This window comes from Charadrius vociferus, unplaced genomic scaffold (assembly GCF_000708025.1).
Source record: "Charadrius vociferus isolate BGI_N301 unplaced genomic scaffold, ASM70802v2 scaffold267, whole genome shotgun sequence".
NCBI lineage: Eukaryota > Metazoa > Chordata > Aves > Charadriiformes > Charadriidae > Charadrius > Charadrius vociferus.
The window spans coordinates 1,232,792-1,246,351 of NW_009649458.1; the positions used below are offsets into that span (position 1 = coordinate 1,232,792).

General features: G+C 39.5%; 1 protein-coding gene across 1 annotated transcript in view; it reads left to right on the forward strand.

Moving 5' to 3' along the window:
- Positions 1-6,983: 6,983 nt before the first annotated feature.
- Positions 6,984-13,560, forward strand: part of ROCK2 (Rho-associated, coiled-coil containing protein kinase 2) — a 55,400-nt gene continuing 48,823 nt past the window's right edge. The window contains exon 1 of the mRNA XM_009889768.1: positions 6,984-7,059. The gene's annotated coding sequence lies outside the window, so the exon portion shown is untranslated. The remainder of the gene's footprint in view (positions 7,060-13,560) is intronic.

Below are 13,560 nucleotides of genomic sequence, written 5' to 3' on the forward strand. Positions count from 1 at the left end.
GGGTCCATTTGGCATATGGAAGAATATAGTGGGAGTTTAATCTTGGTGAAGAGTCATTAGATAATCAGCTCATGTGTGCATAAATTTAGGAAGTTCTGCCTTAAAAAACATGCAGGGCAAGTTGGAAAAATGTAATATGAAGTTACAGTCTTTTCTATCCTTACTTTCTACTGCAGCATATTTTACTAAATTTTATTTGAGGATTTGGAAGGAGAAAGGAATAGCGTTTCGTTTTTCTTATATGTAATGGTTTAGTGAAGTTTTCATAGAATCACATGGGTTTGGGTTGGAAGGAACCTTGAAAGATCATCTAGTCCAACCCCTCTGCCATGGCAGGGACATCTTTCACTAGATCAGACTTCTTATGTTTTCCAGTTACTGCAGGACTACGAATTGTTTCCTGAAGCAACTGATAACTCTTCTGTTCAGTTGTCTTTACTTTTTGTTCTTGAGTTTTACTTTTTTCTCATCATGAAAGTGAGGAAAAAATTGAAGTAGCCAAAGCTGTTGTGATGTTCTGTGGGGTTTGCATGTACATATCAGTGTTAGACAGGTTCAAATAGCTATTTTTATTTCAGAAATTGGTATCAGCACAGCATGGTTTAATTTGGTGAGGGCTTCAGTGGGATTGCCTGGAATTAATATTGAGCTCGCTACTTAGAAGCTACAGTTATTTTTACCTATTACTGTCCCTTTTGTCAGAGAAGACCATAAACATTTAGTTCCTGTATCTGCTGAACTTTTCTTGCCTATTTTTTTTTTTTCTTTGGTTCATTCAGGTCTGTAACAGTACGAGTTGCTTGCTGGGAAAACCAGACTCCATGTGGTCCCTAGAGGTGGTGGCTGCTGCCAGAATGGCCAGGAACTCCTCTCCTGGTGTAGGAGGGTGTTTAGGGACATGGTTTAGTGGTGATTTTGGCAGTGTTAGGTTGATGGTTGGACTCAGTGATCTTAAAGGTCCCTTCCAACCTAGACGATTCCATGAAAAATACCAAGTTTGGGCATTTCTCTTGGAAAACAATCTGTGGAGAACATTTTAGAATGTTTGCCATGAGCAAAAGGGTTTTGATGGGGGCAGAGCTGTCTTTACCAACAGTGCGTTTGTTTGGTAGCTGCTATTTTTGGTCTGTTAGCTTCTCAGCCTTTTGTAATAGTAGAAAGAGGAAGCGAACAGTGAAATCACTTTAATAACATATTTCCTGGTCGAAGTGACTTATCTGTGAGGCCTAGACAGAGCAGATGTCATTTCCTGGATTACTTCTCTTCAGTTTGAACAGTCTGTTTTACTGTGCAATCTTTTGACTCAGCTTCTTAATTGTAGTGCAATTTTTGTGTTAAGTAATGTGAACTGGGCCTTCTAGTGAAAACATAAAGCTTTAAGGAAACACCTTTTCACAAAATACTAATGTGCAAGACAGATCTTCTGTAAACTACATGTTGATATGAACTTGAAATCCCTTACCTTGAAATTATGTTCAAGAGCTTAATCTTGTCTTTAAAAGAGTATGATAATCAGGTTTGTTCACAGGGATAAAAAAAAATAAAAATGACATTCTTTCTATTCCTCGTGATGCTGATACAAATCACCACTCTTGACACCAGCTGTAGCTGACTGTCCTCAAGAGTTAGGACACTTCCAAATAGTTAAGAATAGGCAGTTGCGCTGGTCTCAAATTTCTGTTCATTAATAGCTACTTGTGAAAATTGTTACCAGAAGTCCATGAAAAGGAGACAGAAAGAGCTAATAAAAAAATTAGCTGCAAATATGGTTCTTAGTTTTTATAGCCCACAAAAAGGCTGTGGAATTGGAATGACACAGGGGAAAAACCAGTGACATCTGAAATGATAATATATAACTCAGTTTAAATTGAGAGTTACGGTTGTTTTGGACCTTGTAATCCAACCGTACTGAATTGTCTGTTAGGGGATGATAACTCTATTCTTTTCCCTGACCTTGTGCATAAGATGTAAGTAGAGCATACTATAAATGTTTTACTTGGTCAACCTCTAAAATACCTTTGCATGAAAAGCATTAAAATATCAGGTGACCTTGCCTTTCTCCTCCCACAAAAATATGAAGAACAAAATATGCCTTATTGGTTTGTTAGCACAGAGTGCTTTTACATCTCCTTTAAAATGCCTACCCGGTTGCTTGTCATTATTAAAATATTGTTTCAATTGAAGTGAAAGATGAATGTAAAAGGAATGATAAATAAGGTATTAGACTGTGAAGAGAGAAACAGAGTAAGAAGGTGCTCAGAGTTCTAGAGAACTAGTTTTTATTTTTGAATGTGTGCTGTAGAAACAAGAACTGTAATTCGTCAGAAAAAGTATGCTCAGGACCAATTGTGAAACTCTAATTGCATTAAGGGATTCTAAAGACTAAGAAAGACTAATATTTTGATACTGTACAGAGAGACTGTAAGCTACAGTAATACATTAGTGCAGTTATATTGCAAATATATTAATGAAAGTGTAGCTTCAAGGCTTATTTGATGTTGGAGTTAAGTGTTGTGTGTAAACTGCCAGCTAATTGGAATTAAATCTTCATTGTGCCAGGTAAAATCATAAAAATGGCCCAGCTGTTCTCCATCAGGGCATTCAGTATGGTCCTTTTCTACATGTTGCAAGGTGAAGATCCAGATTTCTGCTGACACACTGTGCTACAGAATGAGATATCCTTTTTTGGAAGGCAGTGTTTGCTAAATAAAGAGTTTGGTATTACAGATCCTATTACGTTATTTTACAGGAAATCACCTCAAGTCAAGAGTACTTTCCGTTGGATTGGCCCAGGTTATTGGGCAGTTCCTGTGCAATTCATGCAATGACTAATACAGAAGCATTTAACAACTTTGTTGCATTGATTCAGTTTTATTGTATCTTTTGTAAAAATGTCATCACATTTTAAGAACAGGTACTAAGCCTTCTGTCCCTCTGAAAGACGAGTACGATAGCCTAGTGCATCACTCCGTTATCCTTAACGGGTCTTGTAGGAACAGTTAGGGTCAAGACTGAAGTAATGCCTATAAATGTTGTTCTTACAGTACCAATTGTTAGTTACTTTGTTTTCTTCATGGACTTCCCTTTTTGCTTGTTAACACGTTTTTGTGTTTCTTTTTGTAAGGACGTTCTAAAACCTGATGTTTAAGACCTTTATGACACAGTTCATGTTACATAGATTCAAGAGGAAAATTCCACTTTTTCTCTGTGCGGCAGTGGAATTATTTTAAGTGTTACATCACAGAATGGTTGAGGTTGGCAAGGACGTCTTGAGATCACGTGGTTCAATACCCCTGCTCAATGCAGGATCAAGTAGAATAGGTTGCCCAGAACTGTGTGCAGTCAGGTTTTGAATATCTCCACTGATGGAGACTACACAATCTCTCTGGGCAGCCTGTTCCAGTGCTTGACCACCCTCACTTGGAAAAAAGTGTTTTCTTGTGTTCAGATGGAATTTCATACTTTTTACCTTGTGCCCATTGTCTGTTGTCCTGTCAGTGAGCACTGTTTTTTCTTCATTCCCTCCCATCAGGTAATTATACATATTGATGAGATCCCCTGCTCTGAATCTTCTCTTCTCCAAGCTGAGGTGTCCCAGCTCTCTGAGCCTCTCTTCTTAGGAGAGATGCTCCAGTGCCTTTAATTTTCCTGGCCCTTTGCTGGACTCACTGTAGTAAGTCCCTGCCTTTCTTGGTTTAGGGAGCCCAGGAGTGGACACTGCACTCCAGGTGTGGCCTCACCAGTGCTGAGTAGAGAGGAAGGATACACCTCCCTTTACCTGCTAACAATGCTTTCCCTAATGCAGCCCAGGATATTGTTGGACTTTTTTTCCTGTGAGGGTGTGCTGCTGGGTCATGGTCAGCTTGTTGTCCACCAGGACCCTCAGGTCCTTCTTTGCAAAGCTGCTTTCCAGCTTCTCAGGCCCCAGGCTCTATCTGGTCTCTGGGGTTATTCCTCCCCAGATAAAGGACTTGGCATTTCCCCTTGTTCAGCTTCATGATATTCCTCTTAGTACAGTTCTCCAGCCTGTCAAGGTCTCTTTAAATGGCAGCACAATTCTCTGATATGTCAGCTTCTCCCTCCAGTTTTGTATTGCCTGCAGGGTGCAGCAGGTATAATGAAGATGTTAAACTGTTGGCACCAGTGTTGAGTGCTGGGGTGCACTACTAGTGACTGGCGTTCAATTGGACTTTGTGCCACTGATCACAATCTTCTGGGCCTAGTCTTTTAGCCAGTTTTTAGTTGGCTTCATTCATCTAATCCGTACTTTGTCAGCTTGTCTTTGAGGATGTTATGGAAGACGGTATTGAAAGTCTTATCAACATTGTGGTAGACAGCATCCACTGCCCTTTCCTTGTTCACCACTCTAGCTGCTTCATCATAGAAGGCTATCAGCTTGTCAGGTATGATTGCTCCTTCATAAATCCATGCTGACTACTCCCAGTGCCTTCTTGTCCTTTGTGTGGTTGGGAATGGTTTTCAGGAGCATTTTCTCCATCACCTTCACAGGCATCGAGGTGAAGCTTGCCCACCTGCAGTTCTCTGAATCTTCCTACTTGAAGACAGGGGTGATGTCTGCTCTTTTCCAGTCTTCAGGAACCTCTCTCGGTTGCCATTATCTTTCAAAGACTGAGAGTGGCCTGTCAATGACATCAGTCAGCTCCCTCAGCATTCGTGGGGGCATCTCATCAGGGCCCATGGACTGCTACATGTCCAGTTTGTTTCAGTGCTCCTGGCACCTGGTTGTCCTTCACCAAGTTTAAATCTTCCTGTCTCCAGGTTTTTGCTCTGGCCTGAGGTGCCTGGGATTCCTGAAGGCTGGTCTTCCCAGTAAAGACTGACACAGAGAAGGCATTGAGTACCTTGGCCTTTTGTGTGTCCTTGGTGATCAGTTCCCCTGCCCCGTTCAGCAACAGGCCCACATATTCCCTAGTCTTCCTTTTGCTGCTTGTGTACTTGCAGAACCCTTTCTTGATGCCTTTCACATCCTTCACCAGATTCACCTCCTGGTCAGCCCTCGCTTTCCTAACTCTACCCCTGCATGATCAGAGAGCAGTTGTCTTCCTACTGGGTCACTTGCCTCTTCTTCCACCTCTTGTGCTCTTCCTTTTCACGTCTGAGTTCAGCGAGGAGCTCCTTACTCATCCATGTGGACCTCCTGCCACCTTTACTTGATTTCCTATTTGTTGTGATGGATGGACCTTTTTGAATTTTCACCTTTTCTTAAGTTTTATGCTTTATGCAATGTTTTAATGCATCTGTGAGGCTCTGATGTTTTATAATAGTTATGTCAAATACAATAAATGTAATCCTGTTGTAACAGATGATCCTAGTGAGATGCTAATAACGTTTCCCTATCAATTTAAAACAAACAGTTAGGGAAGCTTGTGTTCTGTGGTCTTTAGTAGAAGGCGATCATCTGTGTAGGAAATCACACAAATATACCTGGGGTTATTCCTCCCCAGATGCAGGACTTGGCATTTCCCTGTGTTGAACTGTGTGATATTCTTCTCTGTCCACTTTTCTAGCCTGTCAAGAATGCCTTTGAATGGGCATCTCTTGAGGAAGTCGTGTTTTCCATATGGTCTAATGACTGCTACTGGTACTTCCCAAGATGCTTTGATTTGTTAGGAATTAAAACAAACAAACAAGCAGGCAATCTAGCCTCTTAATTTTGAAAATGTGCTTAATCATTAATGTTGTTTTTGTGGCAAGAAGCGACATCTCTGCAGATGAGGTAGTCTTATTTGTGTATGTGCATGTTTAGGACAATCTGGCATTCAAAATGTGTTTAATAATCTTGGGCTTTGCCTTTAACTCTGAGTAGATATATTATTAGAACGAGTAGAATAGTTTTAGCAAGATTTGCAACAGAAATTATCCTTTCCCAGGTATATTAAGAAAAAAAACCCAAAATCAGCAGGTTCTTAGCTGCAGCCTCAGTTATTAAGAAGTCTGCAAAGCTGTCTAGTTCTACGGGCTGCCTATTAATAAATGTGCTGTGGTTTCTGACTTAAATCTTTGTAATGCCCTGTCAAGGCTCAAAAACTTGAAGAAACAGTCTCAGGATTTTGTTCTTGGAGCAATGAGCAAAACTACCAGTTCAGGCAGAACACTGGAGATGCTGAGTATGAATGGAGTCTCTGGCTCTACTTAGTATTTGAATCTAATTTTTATTTTTGTTTGTCCTTGTGTAACTGTAAAGGGCTGTGTGTTTTGAAGACTAGGGTTTTTTTTAAGTTTTTTTAGGTTGCTGAAAGGTGGGATTGAGTTGAGTCTTCTAACAGGCATTTCAAGTACTATTTTTAGTTTAGTTTCTGATGACCTCATCCCATGCCATTTTAAGAGGTCTCAATTGTTTTCGATGGAGGCATTGATAATTGGTAGCAGAACGGCATGTAGGCTTCTGGCTTGTCTTCTGTTGAGTCACTTAAAAAAAGTAATCTAGTCTTGGTGAGGTTGAATTATGTGGTGAATTATCTCTTAAGTTTAGGTCATGTCTTGCTCTCAAGAAGAAAAATGTGCAGTTGGTTTTTGAATATCCAGAATGAGAAGGTAGAGAGAATGTGAGCAAAGCAATAATATGGATAGTACAAACATAAAGTTTTTCTAATATGCAGGAGAAGTGTAATGAAATAAGAAAAACAGATTGACTGAACTGAGTATTTTAAATCAGTGTTTAATAAGTAAGATTACCTACTGGTTAAGATTGAAACTACTACTCCAGTTTAAGTCACAGTGCCACTAATCAGTGGTAATGTGTCTGTACTGTTTATAGACCAACTTGGAGCCAGTCACTGCGTGTTAGCTCCTTTGCGGTGACTGGTTTATAAACATACTTGAGAGCTTGTTTGATTTGCCTGCTAGGAATGTAATGCATGCTTGAATAATATATAATCAGTCTCTGTGCAGTAGTTTTAAGAAAGTTGTTAGTTATGATTTTAGAACTCAATTAACTTACTTTTATTTCTTTTCAGGATGGCTTGAATTCTTTGGTCCTTGATCTGGATTATCCAGCACTGAGGAAGAACAAGAACATTGATAATTTCTTAAATAGATGTAAGTTGCAAGTGGCCCTTAAACAATGACGTTGTTGTAATCTCAGTCATGGGAACAGGAGTGGTCAGAAATGCATTGCTGATTTTCATTTTACCGATTTTTTTATAACTCTGAACTTCTATATTCAGAAGGCTTTGGAGGACCGTTTATTATAGAGAAGTTTCATTTTGAAGAATCACTGTATTATTGAAAATATGTTGGAATATACCAGCTGTAGATTATGATTTTTCCAACTACAGTTGGAAAAATCCTTTTATGTTATTTTTTTCTTATGTATATGCAGCAATGTAATTTGCAAAGGATATCCCAGTTATTATTTATGAATTAATTGCTCAAAATATCATCATCGTATATACAGTCTTATTTAATCTAACAGAGAGGCCTTCTGTTGATTTTTAAAACTAAATTATTATACCTTAAAATATCTTGGTGCATTTTCAAACCTTTATGTAAATGTTTGTGATTCTCCCCAAACTAATTGTAGGTAGGATCTTGGCATTTATTGAGCGTATGAAAATGGAAGACTGTTACATCAGAGTAGCTGTATTTTGTCTTTTTAAAGTGCTTTCTCTCCATGTATATAAGCAATTCTTTTTTTCTTGAAAAAATACTGGATTATTTGCTTTAAAATGTAAGTTGCAGTGAGTAAGCCTTCTTGGAACGACTATGCTTTGCAGTGAGCTTATTTTGAGATTTAAAAAAACCCCCAAAACTTTTCTATTGCATATGTTAAGATTACTGCAGGTGCAGTCTTATCAGCAGCTCTTCTTTTGATTCTTTACTGGTAAGAGCTACGTGTGGGCCCTCTGTTGCTCTAGGACTCATTTGAATATCCACTCATGCTCCTCAGCTGCTGGTGTAGTCATTTGGGTGAGTTCTTATGTTTGGAATTCAGTGCTATGACAGTATCACAAATTTTATGAGCTGTTCAGATTCTCCTTTATATTACAATACTATTTTTGCAGTAGGACAAAATTGGAAACCTTTTTCTAATCAGAAGACCAGTATCTTGTGGTACCTGGCTATTAAAAATAGCAACTGTGGGAAAACAATTTAACCCTGGGAAGAGGTTTTTGGGGTTTTTTTTGCTGCAGCCCTTGAACATTCTTGCTATCTGTCTTCTTTTTCTGAAGGCTGTTGCTTCTTACCCTGCTCTAGCTTCTCTCCCATTGGTAATATTATTAAGCATCTGATGTGGCCTGCAGGCTACCAGCAATGGCAGAAACCCAAAAATATACTTTGGTTCACGTTTTTGTTCTGCCTTTTTTTCTTTCTTTATAACAGCTGACACTTGACAGTTGAAATAGGCAGATACTAGTTAAAAAAAATTCTGAGATGTCAAACAACAAATTTCACAGTAGTCAATGAAGCTGAACTTTAAAAAACTTTAAAAACTTTTTAAAAAAGCACTTAAGAACTGACTGGTTTTGCTGACACATTGTGAGACCCTGCATCTCTCTTAAGAATCACCCATGTAACCTCTCTCCTGTTTCCATACTGCCTGAGGGAGAATGAAAAATAGTGCTGCATATCTTCTGTGGTTTACTTTTAAAAAGAAAATAAAAATAGTGAAATGAGAGTTTTGTAAACAGCTGAAGCTGGTAATATTTCAGCGTTGCAACTGAATCAATCAGTCCTGCCACAGCGATGTGTTTCAGTGTCCTCTCCGACACAGGTGTTTGTGTGGTTTATTATGAACGAGACTGGGGAACTGAGCATAATTGATGCAAAGAGTGGGGTGATTGGTTTGTTTGTTCTTTTTGTTAAAAATAGTCAGGCAAAAGAAAAGCAAAGGCCAGTTTCTGATTTTAATTTCATTTCATTTCACTGATATTTGTGCCAGCACAAAGGCAGCTGCTTGTGTGCAGGAAAAAACAGGAGGACAGTTGGATTCTTAGTGGCATTGCCATTTTATGCAGTTTAAAGTTGCTGAACCCGTAGCTCATGTCTTTTTGGAAACTGTTCTGAGAGTAGCAAGTATGAGTGCAAAGGAAGAGTGTACACATGCTTGCTGAAGCCTCTTGCTACCTTGGACTTGGAAGAAGATTTGGGAATTGTATTAAGAATTTGTGGAACAGTAAGTTGTTGCTCTCTTAGGTTAGGGAACAGTGAGTTCTTGTCTCTTCTGATTTTTTGCAACATCTGAAGAGCTGTAGCGAATGCCTAGATGAGAATTACTGTCAAAAGGTTCTGACAGACTCTGCTGAGCGGTCTGTGCCGGGGGCCTGGAGCCTGAATCCTGAATCCCTCCTCAGGGCTTCCTGAGGCGACCGCAGAGGGGTGGCGGGGCCATCCTCTGAGTTAGCACTATAGAGTGCAGAGTGAAGCAGCTGAGGCAGAGTTGTCACTTACAATTGTTTTAATCCATATTACACAAATCTTCAAAAATTGTTGAGAACACTGCAATAACTGTCACACTTTCAGTCAATTTAATCACTGGATTCTTCCACTGTAACACTTGGAGAGGGAAAATTTTTTTTTCTACCATATTCCCAGGGGTTTGGGTATACCCTGCTTCAGACCTGCTGCGAGTCATTGCTAAGCAGGTTAATGTTTTATTAATAGCTTGTTTTACTTTTAAAATGAAGAAGTTTGCATTTCAGGTGAGACATTAATTGATATTCAGCTCAACTCGTAGTTTCAAGCTGAAACTCAAGTGTTTTAACTCATTTCGCAAAGCTACAATTTATTAATTGCCTGTACTGTAGGACTTTGGTATATCCTGTTTCTGTGACCACTTTGCAGAGGCAGCCTCTTCACGTGTTTAATAAGAAATAAACTTTTTTATTGTCTGCTTTTGCTTACTATTCTGATTTCTTACCGCTTTCTCTAAGGCATTGAACCAAAGTAGAGCATGTATTTATTATGAGGCACGTAAGTATCTCATATTACAGCCATTCCTTTTCAGTCTCTGTATGGCTTTAATTAACTGTTAGGATTCTGGTTAGATTGCTGCTTTTTTTGAGTATTCATGGGACAGGAAAGCATAACGTAATATTTAATTCCCAAAACAATGAGAGGAATCTCAGAGTCCTCTAAGAGTAAAAACTGGCTTGCTTATTTTAGAAAAGAAGCTTGAGCTTTCCAGCATGGGCTTGGTGTAACAAATCTTTTTTGATCTTTTCTTTTCCTGTTCTGTCATCTAGGCTATGACAACAGGTTAAGTAAACTCTTCCGAGTGACTTTTTCTGCCATCTGAGATTTGCAAAGTATTGAATCATATCTTAGTGGCTTGTGCCTTTTTTGGTGGTCTCCCATGCAGGTACTACATAGCCTGTTACCTGCTTTAACTTCTGGGAGCAGAATGTTAAATAATTAAGCAACAGTTTTAAGCAGCAGTTAAAAATATTTAATTATTTTTAATCTTATCATCAGGAATAGAAGGGCATGGAGAATGGATTTTGGGGAAGTCCAAACAGCAGCACAGGCCTGGTATGATCCAGAAGCCTCAACTCCCTAAACGGATCAGTGACTTCCTATACATTATTCAGCCTCACTCAATGGAAACTTCCATTGTTAAAATGATTTGCCGATGTTTTGGAGGTTGTCAAACTTCTAGAGTGTAATAGTAATGGAAGTATTTACAGTAGAAGGAATTTTTAGTACAGGTGTGTCACTCATGCAGCAGCTTTGCTCACCCCCTGAATAAACTTCCTGAAAAGTTGCTTTTGCCATTTTCCTCTCCAAGCAGACACTGCTTACTTAGAAGATTTATCTGTTAAGATTAACTTCTTGCAAAAGTAACGGTTCTGGTTTCTTCCCTTACGTTTTATGTTGCTTGAAGTTGCCGAATCGTCTGCCAGCCGTGCAGTTACCGACAGAAATGTGTTATCTGGTACAGTGTTAATGCTGTTCATGGCTGTAATTATCTGTGCTCCACACTTCTGTCAGTGACACAGGTGAAATGTCAGATGCTAAGAAGGATCTTAGAAATTTAATGTGCTGTGGAACTTACACTGAGTTAAGGAGCTAATTGGCCCTGTGGTTTTCTCTTGGCTTCTTTAAGGCTGCTCCTTGCCAGGTCTTTGCAGTCGCCTCAGCAGGTTGGGCTCCAGTTCCGTTCTTAATGATACTGTTCTGGTAAGAGTAGCTATGGGAGAGGTGTCAAGTAAGAAACTTTTCCCAAGCAAAGCATGAATTAGTGCCACAGTTTTTAGATGTCTTAGATGTATAAACAAGTTGTATATCAGTGTTATTAACCACTTTTCCATTTGGATACTTGGTGGATACAAAGCAATTCAGTTCTACCATCAGGCTTACTTTCATTGAGTCAGGGATGTGTCCTCTGCAAGTCGGAGGACTGCTGCTTTCTGTTTCCCTGTCTCCCGCTCCTTTGTCTATGCAAGACAATACTTCCCTGTTTCTTTTCTCTAGAGGGGGAAACACTAACCCATCTGAAGCTATGCCTTCTAGTTTCTGCTGCTTCTGCAAGGTCTCCAGCAGCTTCTTGTTCCTCACACACCTTTGACCAGATCTTATGTATGCACCCCTAATTACTTCAGTCTTTCTGTTGTGCTTTTTTGTTTGGTTTTGGGCTGGTGTGGGATTGCAGCACTTCCTGGCTGTATTTCCGTTTAACTTCTGGCTAGACTTTTGCCTAGGGCAGCAACTTTTGACTTAAATGTACTCCATAGCAGCACTCATTGACTGACTGTGTCTGGTCTGTGAGGATAAAATTGCACTCCCTTGCATTTTTATTCCTCGTATATACACACCCCCCAGAACTGCCTGATACATGTTCTTTTTAACTTGTAAGAAAATAACCTGGATATGAACATACTTTTTTTCCTCTAAGAGCAGAAAAGCTTGGGTTTCTGCTCCTCCCCACCCCCCTTTAGTCAGGTATTTATTCCATTTTCACAAGCACTTGTAACCTTCAGCCACATTCTTGCTGCCAGCTGTCAGTGGCTGATCCAAACACTCTGCCCTTTCAGAAAGTGAAGCTTCATTTGTTTAAAGGTTATAGTGCCATTTTGGAGTAGTAAATCAAAAGCTGTCTTTAAACACTCTTGCTATCAAAATTCCTGGTCCTTCTGTGTTAATGAAGAAACCTGAGTCATCGGTGATGACATTCTCACGTTTGAGGACTTTTACTCAAATGTCACAATATTTTTATAAGATTCCATTATATTCTGGGGCTGGGGAGTCCATCTAATGTCTTTCTTTAAACCTGACATTTTTCTTCTGCTGGGCTTCGTGCTGTTGCAAATTCATGAGGCCCTAAGATAGTCTGTGGTATCTGTGCATACTTATATCACAAATGTACAAACTCATCTGTGTGAAACCTTCTGAAAATTCAGTCCTCTACTAAAGGGGTAGTGTTGGAAAGGTCTCCTGCACCTTGAATTAGAATGTTATGTGATACATGAACTAAATCATATGATCCAGCATGTTGCAATTATGATATTGCTTCAGGGTTTCTCTGAGCTTGCCTTCTTGCAGCTTGTTTTTGTTTCAGGTTAGTTCCATGCTTTTATTATCTGTTCAGTATATGTTAAATTTTATGACAAAATAGACAATCCATCTGTATAACTGATATCTAGGGATGCAGGTGTTGTGGAGGTGATTATTATTATTTTTAAGATTATGTTCTTAGCTTCTTCTCTAAGGTTTCATGATTCACTGTAGAAAATAGCCTCAGAATTCTCTCAACTCCTTTTCCTGTTCACACTCTGGATTACTTCAGTCTTGCTGGTATGCTGAATGTAACAGATTTGTCTGCTTTTGAGGTTTTAGTTGCCTCTGTCCTTACAACTTTACTGGCAGACTCTTTTCTCTCATTATTAAATTCTCTTTTTTTCCTTTAAATTCCTTCCCCTTCACACCTAATCTTTTCCTCAAAACAGGAAATTTTTAGCTGCATTTTTGTGTTCCACAGGTTATGAAGGACCTCTGGAGGTCAACCGGTCCAACTCTGCTCAAAGCCAAGCCAGTTCTGTTGTTAGATCAGGTTGTTCAGGTCCTTGTGCAGCCCAATTTTGAAAATTTCCAAAAACGGAGGTTTTACAGCTCTACCAGACAGTCTGCTCCATTCCCCAATTCTAGGGATTCTTTACCTACAAAGTAGGATTTCTGATGTTCCAACTTATGTGTTGCCTCTTGTCCTTTTGCTTTGCACCTCTTAGAAGTAAAACCTGCTTTCAGATTCTGTTGAGGCCAACCATTTAAACTTCCCTAAGCTCAACAGTTCCAGTTCTCTCAGCTTCTCTATGAGCATCATGTGGTCCCATTCTCTAAGCACCTTGGTGGCTTTCCATTCAGCTAGGGAATGTTTTGATATTTCACTTGCACTGGGGAGCCTAAAGCTAGACATAGCATTCCAAATGTGGTCTCACAAGAGGGGAAAAATCATTTCCCTCAACCTGCTGGTTATGCATTTACCAATGCAGCCTTGTGTGCAGTCAGAACGAAGGCTTGCTGCTCATTCCTCTTTGGTCATCGCCTTGTCCACCAGGGCTCTGAGGTCCTCTTTCTCAAGGTGTCTTCTAGGTGGTGAGTGCC